The 12,779-nt window shown below is 39.1% G+C and overlaps 2 protein-coding genes across 3 annotated transcripts in view; both read left to right on the top strand.

The window, feature by feature from the left end:
* Positions 1-12,779, top strand: part of Kcnb2 (potassium voltage gated channel, Shab-related subfamily, member 2) — a 436,827-nt gene that overhangs the window by 105,501 nt on the left and 318,547 nt on the right. The gene's annotated exons all lie outside the window — the stretch shown is intronic.
* The window catches only part of Gm51415 (predicted gene, 51415), an 81,177-nt gene that overhangs the window by 17,789 nt on the left and 50,609 nt on the right, over positions 1-12,779 (top strand). Inside the window, exon 1 of the mRNA XM_030243928.1 lies at positions 1-12,779. This exon is cut by the window's left edge and continues 17,789 nt beyond it; it is cut by the window's right edge and continues 50,609 nt beyond it. The gene's annotated coding sequence lies outside the window, so the exon portion shown is untranslated.

Raw genomic sequence — 12,779 nt, forward strand, 5'->3', positions numbered from 1 at the left:
ATGGCATGTCCCATAGGTTTTGTAGTTGTTGTTGTTGCTGTTTTAAAGGTAGATAAGGAGTGACTGTGATATTTGCTTACAAAGAATTTGTAGTCTCCTAGATAACAGAGAGGGCAACAAAAATCTACCATCCTGTGTAAGATTGGGCCCACAGCATAGGGGCTTTGTAGTCTGTCATGCGAATATACCAGTGTCCACTGAGGGTGAGAAGTTTCAAAAAAGATAAATTTTCACTAAATAACCAGCTGAATCCAACAGGAGAGCTTTCCCCATCAGTTCTGAGAATTTAATGTTTCTCTCCTACAAATTCAGATATCAAAATACAGAAATAAAATAAAATAGTCTGCTACTGCTTTTGCAGCCTTCACAGATTTCATGTTCAAAGAAAAGAATTACATGGGCGTTGTGGTGTTTTGGCCAATAGAATTGAGATGTATTTTGTGCTGAAGTCCTTTGTTGTGAGGATACCAGATATGAAGTAAGCCTGGATGAAGAGGACTTAAAACCCAACAGTTTTAAAGGTACATTTTAAAGCTTTTAGCTTTGTCAAGAAATAGCTATTTTGACTTTTGGATAGATGTCTTATGAGTTTGCCAAGTTAAAGAAATACATTTTCAACTACTCTATCAGAACCTTAGTTTTCCTTTTGTACATGCTAAACGTGAGAATACACATACACAGCACTTGAGATGTCACACAATTGGTGCCCACCACATGTCCTTTCCACCTACAAAATAATCTTTCACCTCCATTTTTAGAAATGAAGAAGGGAAGCATCAAAATAAGTCTGAAAAAAGATAGAGAGCCACTAATGAGTTTCTTTTTTTGTGTAGGGAACTGGACTAGGTGTCCACATGGAAATGTGTGATGGATCCATGGATCCATGATATTTGATTTAGTGTGTAGAACATTTGACTTCCTGGTTATTCCAGGATATTGGTGACTTCATGGTTTACCTCTTATCCTGCATCGATTTAAGATTGTTTTCTGCCCTGTTTGCATGCCTGATCCCTATAATGGCCTAAGATCCCATATACAGACTAGGGAGGAGGATGACTCCATGGTGTGGTGTGTGACCCATTCCTTCAGTTGATCTGCCTTTGGTGAGATGCCCTGCTCCTGTCCAAAGGCTCTTTACCTTGGACAGATGAAATATTGAGTTTGCACTCTTTTCCCTTCTGTTCTGTTCTTGGCCATGCCATGAGCATTTGATGTGAAGTGGGAGGTACTTAAGCCTTCTAGCGAATCGATCCCTGATTTTTGAAGGTCTGTGGAACTGTGCATGAGGAAGAGGAAACACACGTGACGGTCCTAGTGTCACTGCTGTGTCTGTACAGAACACTAAGAACAGAGGCATGTTCCTGCACATAATGACCCTGAGAGAATCTACACAAAGGTAATTTAAGTGAAGTTTTTCAAATGTACCTAGCAAATTTAATTTGGCCCAAATTAGACAATCCAAAGGAAATAGCTTCAGTTGTTAGAGGCTCTAGTGGTCAAAGCTTTCGAGAGAAACAGACCAATGGGATGAATGAACAGACAGGCAGACAGACAGATGATAGATAGATAGATAGATAGATAGATAGATAGATAGACGATAAGTAGATAGATAGGCAGACAAACAGATAGATAGTTGTATAATGAAAGACTTTATTAACAACCTACATTTAAATAGTAACATGGAATAAATTCTAATAGATGAGAAGGAGGAAGTTGCTTGGACATTGGAGCTAGATGGCCCAGCATTAGGGGGAGTCTGCTAATGGCTGTCTCAAATTGGAGAGCAACTTGTTAGTTGCTCATTCCACAGGGCTGGCTGCCTTAGCAGTCCAAGTCTAGTGCAGAAAAGTTGGAAAGCTCCTGGAAAGCCATCAGTCTTTATTCAATGATGGAAGCCTGAAGATACAAGTCATGATATCAGTGAAAGAATCTCTAGCATCAGGAAAAGGATACATAAAGCCTGCAGCAAAAGGAAAGGCCAAGTAGGCAAATGAGCAAGAGGCCAAATGATCAAGCCAAGTGGGCAAGTAGACAAGCCAAGATGTTAGGAGGGAAGACCAAGGGGGCAGAAGGGAAGGCCAAAAGGACAGAAGGGAAGGCTAAGAGGGCAGGAGGGAAAGCCAACAGGTAAGGAGGAAAGGCCAATGGGACAGGAGGGAAGGCCAAGTGGACAAAAGGGAAACTGAGCTTCCTTCTGCCATGCCTTCTTTTATCTTGGCTGCTACTAGACAGGCTCAGCAGACACAAGTCAGAGTGAAGTCTTCCCGCATCAACTAAGAGCATCAGGACAATTTCCCTGCATAAATGGTTCCAGTTTATGGCAAGTTGACATTAAAACCAACTATGACAGTAGCCGTTTTAGGAGAAGAATGATAGTGCCATCCTGGAAAGAGAAAGTAAAGATGGCATTGTGTCCTGTCACCTAAATATGTACATAAAATGTCATGTTCTTTGAAAGTGGATTTTATCCTGTACATGAACTGATTGTTTCCATACTCTGTAAACAACATTTTAACCCAGAAATGTAAGTACGCTTTTGTGCTGTAACTCAGCATTATGAAGCTATGGTTTTGTTTTCTGTTTTATTGACTGAAAATTTCATGCATGCATACAATGTGTTTTGATGAAGTATATTTCATTTCCTTCCCTTTAATTCCTTATCTATACCCACTGCTATATTTACTTCCTAGTTGTGTGTTTGCCTGTGTGTGTGTTTGCCTCTGTGTGTGGCCCCCTCCCTGTGTTTAACTCACAGTGCTGTGCTGCCTCTGTGTGTGTGTGTGTGTATGTGTGTGTGTGTAGGGTTGTATACTGAGACATATAAAGCCTCTCAGGGGCCAAATCACTGAAGAAAACCGACTCTTCATAGCAAGCACATTGCAGGTAACTCCTGAGGTAGGGGTGGGATTGGGATTTCCTCTATACCTTGTCTACCATGCAGGGATGCTCATTCCTGGCTTGAGCGTCTTCAGGCGTTGTGCATACAGTCATAGCTGCTATGAGCACATATGTACAGCTACTCTGAGCCATCTGGAAAACATTCTTTCCCTGTAGTCATGGACTGCTTCTGGCACTTACAATCTTGACATGCCCTCTTGTACAATGATCCTTGAGCATTTTCAGGAGGGGGTATGATATAGATGTCTCATGTAGGACTGAACACTCCACGTTCTCTTATTCTCTGCACCCTGATCAGTTGTGGGTATCCGTGGTATCTGCCATATACTTCTGAAAGAAGCTTCTCATTGTGGGTTGAGAGATGTGCTTATCTGTGGGTAAAAGGATTAAGTCTTTAGGAGTTTAAACCATAGTTCTTAAAGCCTTCATACTCTCACTCTCATCTCCTCAGATGAATGCTGTGTGGAAATGAAGTAGTTTTGTTGTGGTTTTGTTTTGTCCTGACGCTTGCCATTTGGTTATAGTAACCTGCCATATTTTCCTTACACTATCATGATACAGTTGGGAGTCAATGACAAACAGGGTTAAATTAAATGGTGAAAATTCCTTCAATTTGTTTTTTTTTTTTTTTTTTTTTATGCTTCTACATCATCTTTTTTTTTTTTTTTTTCATTTTTTTTTTCATTTTTTTTTATTAGGTATTTAGCTCATTTACATTTCCAATGCTATACCAAAAGTCCCCCTTACCCACCCACCCCCACTCCCCTACCCACCCACTCCCCCCCTTTGGCCCTGGCGTTCCAACCCAGATGCCCCTCAACAGAGGAATGGATACAGAAAATGTGGTACATCTACACAATGGAGTACTACTCAGCTATTAAAAAGAATGAATTTATGAAATTCCTAGCCAAATGGATGGACCTGGAGAGCATCATCCTGAGTGAGGTAATACAATCACAAAGGAACTCACACAATATGTACTCACTGATAAGTGGATACTAGCCCAAAACCTAGGATACCCACGATATAAGATACAATTTCCTAAACACATGAAACTCAAGAAAAATGAAGACTGAAGTGTGGACACTATGCCCCTCCTTAGAAGTGGGAACAAAACACCCATGGAAGGAGTTACAGAAACAAAGTATGGAGCTGAGATGAAAGGATGGACCATGTAGAGACTGCCATATCCAGGGATCCACCCCATAATCAGCTTCCAAATGCTGACACCATTGCATACACTAGCAAGATTTTACTGAAAGGACCCAGATGTAGCTGTCTCTTGTGAGACTATGCCGGGGCCTAGCAAACACAATTTGTAATGTAACATGGTTGTTCCAAGTGATGGAACTCAGACATAATAATATCATTGCCACTGAAGCACATCATATTTGTCAAACAGGAGCTGCCCAATCAGAAAGACTACCCATGTAAATACAGACTCCTGGCATCTTACTTGCAGAACTCTGGTTTTATAAGGTAGACAGGAGTTATTGTACATGTCATTTTAAATGTGTAGATTGTTTGCTTGGGGTGCAGTTGATTTATCTCACAGTTCAATCATGATCTGTCAGATACCTTTTCCTGTACCAAGCACTAACTGAATTGAAGCACACACATTATTTCATGTAGTTTTTGCAGTTTCTTTTGAGATTATACTTCTTGATATCTAAATAAAAAACTGATAACCATAGAAATTACATGGCTTGACCAAAAGAAAGAAAAGCCAAGGCTCAGATAGACAGCAGCTGACCTGTATCTCATGAGAGGTTCATTGGTTTTTTTAGCAGCTAGGAAGCTATGCTGAAGGGATAGATGAAGAAGTTACAGACAAAGGGTCACAGTTACCTTATAATCATCTTTCAGAAGTTAAAAAAAAGTGGTACTTGTGATCCCTGGGGTGGGGACTGGTATTTGAGCCATAACTTCATGATGTATGACTGTTCCTGAGTACTCACAGGAGCTGGGCCACTGCACTACCGACCAGATGCAGGGACCCACATGCTGAAGCTCGTCTTCTACCTACGATCTGTGTGCGCATAGGGAGAGGATCATTTCCAGGACTTGGCATTTTAAGAGCTGGACACAGACACTGACTTCCTGTGCCTTGATGGTTGGCTGATTCTTTATCATGGACCCTACACTTTGTGGTTGTAATGTCTTAGTATTAGATGGTTCTTGGACTCTTCACAGAAGCAGCTACAAGGTGGTAGTAGAGCATTTCATGCTGGTAAGTGCATAATTTATGTCTACATATATCACAGCATCAACTGTGTCTCATTTGGCCTAGTAATAAAAGCTGCTCTTACTAATCATTACTGAAAGCAGTCCAGAGAAGGTAGTATACATAGTTCATTTCAATTCACTTGGCTTTTCTTTTAGTGACATCAGCACTCCTAGGTTGCTATTGGAGAAGACTTTATAGATATGTATATTATGTAGAAGCTTCTAAAAGCAGGAATCTGGTCTAAATTTGTTCATCGGAATTGTCTGACAATCTCTAAACCAAGATGAATTATGTTCTGGACTCTCCAGTTGCCACTCTTAAGCACTCATGAGTTGAAGCATGCCTACTTCAAATGAAACTTCAAATTCTTTTGCCAATTTTACACTCTCATCTGTCAATGGTGCTGTGTTCTTGATTACAGAACAATAGAGAGCATTAGTGAGTCTTTCCTACTACTGACAATGGTATTCAATATATGTCCTGTTTCCCAGATTACAAATAGGCACCATCTGCCATTGGAGTGTCAATTTCTTTTCTTTTCTTTTTCTTTTTTTTTTTTTAGCTCTGGCTGTCCTGGAATTTTCTTTAGCTTTTTCATCAAAGTTAGCAGTAGAATTATTTACCTTCCTTTTTAAAATATGAATGAAAGATCTACAATGTTAAGATAGTGTTTTAAGAATATAAGGCAGCCAGGCAGTGGTGGCACATGCCTATAATCCCAACGCTTGGGAGGCAGAGGCAGGTGGATTTCTGAGTTCGAGACCAGCCTGGTCTACAGGCTGAGTTCCAGGATAGCCAGGGCTACACAGAGAAACCCTGTCTCCAGAAAAAAAAAAAGAAATGAAAAAAAAAAAGAAAGAATATAAGGCAAAGGACACTGTCAATAATACAAAAAGGCAACCAACAAATTGGGAAAAATCTTTACCAATCCTAAATCTGATAGAGGGCTAATATCCAATATATACAAAGAACTCAAGAAGTTAGACTCCAGAGAACCAAATAACTCTATTAAAAATGGGGTACAGAGCTAAACAAAGAATTCTCAACTGAGGAATACTGAATGACAGGAACCTGATATAGCTGTCTCCTGAGAGGCTCTGCCAGTGCCTGACAAAGACAGAAGTGGATGCTCACAGGCATCCATTGGACTGAGCACAGGATCCCCAATGTAGGAGCTAGAGAAAGTACCCAAGGAGCTGAAGGGTTTTGCAGCCCCATAGGAAGAACAACTAACAAGTACCCCCAAAACTTCCAGGGACTAAACCACCAACCAAAGAAAACACGTGGTGGGACTCATGTCTCCAGCTGCATATGTAGCCTAGTCAGTTATTAATGGGAGGAGAGGCCCTTGGTCCTGTGGAGTTCTATGCTCTAGTATAGGTGAACGCCAGGGCCAGGAAGAGGGAGTGGGTGGGTTCTTGAGCAGGTGGGGAGGGAATAGGGGGATTTTCAGAGGGGAAACAAGGAAAGGGGATAACATTTGAAATGTAAATAAAGAAAATATCTAATAAAAATTTAAAAAATATAAAAATATATGATTATCACATTTCTAATAAACTTAATTTAGTAAACAAATAAATACATGGTCTAATACTATATCAAAAATTCTACATAGTTTTAATTTTAAAATACATTAAATTTAATATAAATTTAATACATTTTATATATTAGAATGACTGAATTGTATGACTTGTATTGCTATTTACTGATATTCAATTCTTTATGTTCCATAATTCATTTTTTATTAGACACTTACTAACCATGTTTTTCTGAAGTCCTTATTTATTATGGATGAATATAACAATATTCCCTCAGAACTAAAGTCTTTCATGTAATGAAAGAATTAACTCAAATGTCTTCCAGCATCTCTTTGATTGCATGATGAAAGCCAGGAAGACAGACTTCAAGGCTTGTAGCTCTCAAAACACTGCACTAAAAAGTATTCTGTATTCAGCCGTAAATAGAAAGAAAGAAAGAAAGAAAGAAAGAAAGAAAGAAAGAAAGAAAGGAAGAAAGAAAGGAAGGAAGAAAGGAAGAAAGAAAGAAAGAAAGGAAGGAAGAAAGGAAGGAAGAAAGAAAGAAAGGAAGGAAGAAAGGAAGAAAGAAAGAAAGAAAGAAAGGAAGAAAGGAAGAAAGAAAGAAAGAAAGAAAGGAAGGAAGAAAGGAAGGAAGAAAGGAAGGAAGAAAGGAAGAAAGAAAGGAAGGAAGGAAGGAAGAAAGAAAGGAAGGAAGAAAGGAAGGAAGAAACTTGGATCATTCTGTATCTTGTGTGACTACTAAAGAAAGTGTGCTAAATGAAATAAGCCAGACAAGAAGAACAAATATGTGATTGCACTTCATCTACATATGATAGTTACAGTGAGCAAAGTTATCCTCGCAGAGGGTAGAATGGTGGTCACATGCAGCCAGGGGCATCTGGGGTGAGCAGTTAGAGCTGAGTAGATTATAAGGTGTTTGGAGAGGTAAGAACGTAACAGTGTCAGAGAACAACGATGCCTTCCAGGAAATGAGATTGTAATGAACACCACTGCACTTTGCAGCTAAATTAACTCACTGCTAATGTTTATGTTGTGCAAATTTTACAGCTGGAAAAAAAAAATGAAAGCCACTGTATCAATGTTCCCTTGTTGCTAGAGAATACAGTCCTAAATGAGAGAGAGTGAAGCTCAGAGGCGACTGAGCACATGTGTAATCTTTTTTTTTTTTTTTTTTTTAATTTCCAAGACATACCTTTCTTACTTTTAAAAGAGTGAGTTCAAGAATTGTTCCTAAGCCACAGTTCCCCTTTTCTACCATTTCTCAATGAATTCTGACAGAAGCTCTCCAATTCTGAGAAAGATAATGGAACGTAAAAATAACTCATTTATAAGAAAGCAATTTTTATTGATATACTATGTAGAATTATAATGATTCTGCTTCCTGGATGAACCTCCAGAATAAAGAGCAGCTAAGCAACCTCAAGATCACTCAGAAAATAAATGGAAGAGCCAAAAGTGGAGTGGAGGATTCCCTGAATCTTGCCCTGGGTCTTGATAAATATGTTTGCATCCTTCTGAGCAGCAGTTAGGTTGGCAGGAGGCACAGGGGGCTGGCAGCCCGAGGAGACTCTTCCTGGCCTTAAAATCACTTTTGAGTTGTAAGAATCTCTCCCAGCAACCCAAACCCTGTTGCAAATGCTGACTCCTGTCCCAGCTTAACATCAAACAGGACGAGACAGAAACCAGAGGGAAGAGCTTGCCTCTTCAGAGCCGCACTGCCTTTCCCTAACTCTTGATGTTTAGATACTTGGTTATTTCCACATTTTAACCTTTTTTTAAAAATAACAATCTCCAAAATTTGTAGAGCTTTGTTGCCCCCACCCCCATTACGAAAATCCTGTTAATCATTTTGCATTCAACCAGCCTCAGCTCTCCAGTATGTACTAATGGGCATTCTTTGGAAGCCTGCTGGACCTAGAAGACTATTCATTCTATGTTAGTTAAACAAAGCAAGTTCAGTACTGCCAAGGATTGGCACAGGTGAACATTGGGTTTGGCCCAGTAACTACTGACATTACTGCATGGAGCTGAGTTCCCTTCTACAGAGATGATGGCTCCCTTAAAGTGAGACTGAAGAGAGCAGAAAAGTGAGTGAGTGGGGCTGAAGCAATCAGAAAAGGGAAAACTTACCAAGGGTTGGTCCATGGCCATGGGATTAGGCCAGCTATGCTGTCTAAGCAGATACTGTCCCCTCCCACAGACTCATGGAGAAGTGGGGCCTAGCCCTGTTCCTCCTGATGGCCCTCAGGTCCCTGAGAAGAATATTCCGGACTCACAGGAGACACTTATACATCACCAAGAGACAGAAAAGAACTGACAATTTTAAACTTCTCCCCACAGTTTTGAAGATTAAAACACATTATACATGCTAACCAAATGCTGTTCCACTGAGAAAGCCTTGGCCCCTATATGTCCTTTTCAGTACATTCCTAGGAAGTTGGGGCCTGTTGTTAAATGTCATGCAGGAAACAAACAAATAACAAAAAGCCCAGTGAATTCTTGGACTTTTCCAATCTGGAATTCAGGAATCTGGGGTTGGGAGAGGGGCTATCTCTGGGAAGCAGCCTGAAGCCACTAGAGCCTGGTCTCAGGACAGCTATGCTAGCCTCTGCCAAGGCAAAAGAGTGAGCACAACATGGAGTGGAAGCTGTCCCAGCCTCCAGGCCCAGGCATGGGCGCTCTACACAGAAGAACACACTGTCTGAGTTGAAAATGGCAAAAAAAAGAAAAGACAAAGAAGCTGAAATGTTGAGTGAGCTGCAGTACAGTGGCCCATCAGACATGCACATCGTGAGGATGTATGGCCTGGCTTTGAGTAGAACTTGTGTTTATGTTCCCAGGCTTGAGAAAGACTGTGCTTTACTGCAGAGGGGAAAGAAACAGATCCAGCGCTTCAATTATACAAACACTTTTCCCCCATTGAGTGCATTATAAGGTTTCAGGAAATTCACTGTGCAATGTGTCATTATTTTTAGATTTTTTTTTAAACTGAAAATTTAAAAGTGGAATAAAATGGGAGTTTTTCTAATTAGGTAAGGTATAAGATAATTAGTTAAGAAAAAGAGGAAGGAACTACTGATTCAAAATGATACCCTGTCTAGCTATTATCTCCAGATAGATTATGTTACCATATCAAGTAAGTAAGAATCAATGTATAATATTATAGACACTATTTTATGAGAAACAAATTTACTACCATATGAAGTTAACATTATCGTTCTTGTGTTTGACACTGCAAGGTTTTTAAACTTTTTTTTCCCATTCTGTACTTTCTTAGTTGAGTAGATTTGTATGCAGTACAATACATGCCTGCTGTGTTTTCCTATTAAAGACCTTTTGCTTGTCTACTTAGAAGGGGAGATATTCATTATGCACCATAGCTTAAGAACCTATTCCATTGCTATAATTCCTTTTACTTTAGAGAATGAACTAATGTGCTCATTTACAAACATCCTCCCTGTTCTGCTGCAGTCATTTATTCTAGAATTAGCTCTTAAAATCATACACCAAGACACCTGTTTCTTCAAAGTCTTTCAATAGACTCCATTTATACCTACAATCAAAACCAAACTGTTCTCCCTGGCCACAAATCTCAGGATATCTGGTCCCTTACTTCAATTTTGTTCTGACCTTAAAGACCAATATATAATCAAGATGGAATGTCAAGGCTTAATGATTAATGTCTCCCCTGATCTATAGTTGGCTGACCATGTTGGCTAAATGTCTTTAATAGCAACACTGACTAGTTTTTTTGTATCTGCACACTTGGCTCTTGTTTTTCTGTTCCTAGAACAGAGCAAGCTTTTCCCATATGTATTAACTCCCTAGGACTGTCTCAACAAATCAGAGATTTTTTTCTTTGTGAAATTCATTCTCTCATAGATGTGAAGAGAAGAAGTTTGAAGTCAAGGAAGACCCAGGATCAACTCCATCTAGGGACAATGAGAATGCATCCATATCTTCTCTTAGCTTACAGTGACTGTTAACAATTCTTGGTGTTCTTTGGTTCTAACTCCTGTCTATGCCTTTTTGTTCACAATTCCTCCACCCTTCTCTCTGTTTCCCATGTTTTCTCTAAGCACTTTTCATTGAATTTAATGCACACATCATTCCAGATAATTTTATATTAAAGAGCTTAATTTAATACCACCCACAAAATCCCTTACTCTACATATGTTCACATTACAATATTCTAGGTTGTCAGAATGTTTGGCAAATCTGTGGCAGCAGATATGGATACATAATGTTGCCCAATGGCTTTCAGGTACATAGTTTTTTCCCTGTATCTTCTTAATTTGACAGACATGTCTCTTCTTTATTCTATCTCAGTTTCTTCTCAAATAATGATTTCTCAGAGAGGCTATCCTTTCTTCCCTGAATGCAATACCTTCCTCTGCTCCCTTTTTACTTTGGATTCTTGTATTCTACTTATATTTCTCTTTATGGAACTTTAAAAGCAAGTGATACTCCGTTGAGCATTATTTATTTTGTTTATCGATTTCTCTCTTCATAGGAATAAGAATTCCATGATGTCAGAGACTTTAATCTGTTTTACAAACCTAGAAGAGAAATTAACAATGTCCCACTGGTCAAATTTAACCTGTCATCAGTTTTTATCAGGTTTTATATGAACACAGCCAACTCCACATAGTTAAGTAGTTTGTGCAACCATTTATACTATACCAACAGAACTGAATAACAGAAATGTTGCAGCCCACAAAGCCTGTAGTAAGTAGTGTTTGTCCATTCATAGAAAACTGTGCTCAGAGAATGTTTGTGTATAGTATGTTTTTTGAGTTTACACTGTAAAGACTTTTTTCTAAGAGAGATTTAATTTGATTTTGAATTTGCTTATCCGAGTAGTAAGGTATTGGTGTTTTGGTTTATTTCTTTCTCACAGAGAAGAATTCATAGTACTAATTTGGGTAATTAAGAGACAGAGAAATATTGCCAGGACAAGTTTACAAAATGTGCTTTTCAGATCTTGACTTTCTTTGAAGGGTGTACTATAGTACTTAAGTTCATGATAACCCAGCTAAGTCAGAGGCAAAGTTAGAGCTCTACCAATTTGAACTTCAGGGTTTCTTCCTTGTGGCACTGTGGACATCATGCCCCAAGGAGTATAGATCTAGATACTCTGCAACTAGTTCCTAATTTTCATAGGACCAAGTATAGCATCGTGGCACATCTCATTTGGGGAAGCCATAGCATTATCTTATTTTTAGGATATAATACAAATATTAAAAAGAAACAGCTATTTCAGAATGTAGGCAATATCATATAATTTTTGTACACCAACTAACTCTGGAAGAGCACAATATAACCACAGATGCAGACCATTGTTGCCTAGTCAATATAACTGGATTCTTATATTTAGTAGCAATGGAGCGATATAGAATCTAATGGTTTAAGCAACTTAAAATATGTTCTTACAATTTCAAGAGCCATCAAGAGATGGCTAAGTCTATGAATTTATTAGTCAGAAATAAGAAAGACTTAGTCTGAGGTAGGGAGTCTTTGCATTGCCAACTGCTTTTATGTATCATTTAACCATTTGATATAAGTAAGGAAGTGCAACATATGGAAGCATGAATATGGATATTCTGAAAACCAGTTAGTGACCTTAAAAGGTTCTCCTTGAACATGGAAAAGTCCCTATGAAAACTGTAAGTGAAAAGACAAAAGACACAGTGTCAATGTCTACAGGAAAGCTTAAGGGATTACTGAAGGAGGAAAACACATAAGTATGCTGATAACAAATTAACCACAGTATTTATGTGGGTGTTTCGAGTCTCCACATCACCCTTCTGATTAAGATGATGAAGACAAAGGTGGAAATGTCACTAGTCATGTCATTCCAAGAGACAGGATGGACCTGTCTACCTCACACTCAGGCTATCTCTATGTTTTTGTTTTTGTTCTTGTTGTTTTTAAGTTTCTCATCCATAGTAATTGCTGAGTGTCTGTGCTTGATGCAGGGGTTCACCGCTGAGGAAGGCATCCGCTGAGGAAGGCATCTTCCTCGCCCTTAGGAGTTTCACAGATAGGTGGGAAGGTCAGGAAGTTTTGCCAGTAGAAAGGACTTGACTGGAATCACACAGAAAATGACACCACGG

This window comes from Mus musculus, chromosome 1 (genome assembly GCF_000001635.26).
Source record: "Mus musculus strain C57BL/6J chromosome 1, GRCm38.p6 C57BL/6J".
Taxonomy (NCBI): Eukaryota; Metazoa; Chordata; class Mammalia; order Rodentia; family Muridae; genus Mus; species Mus musculus.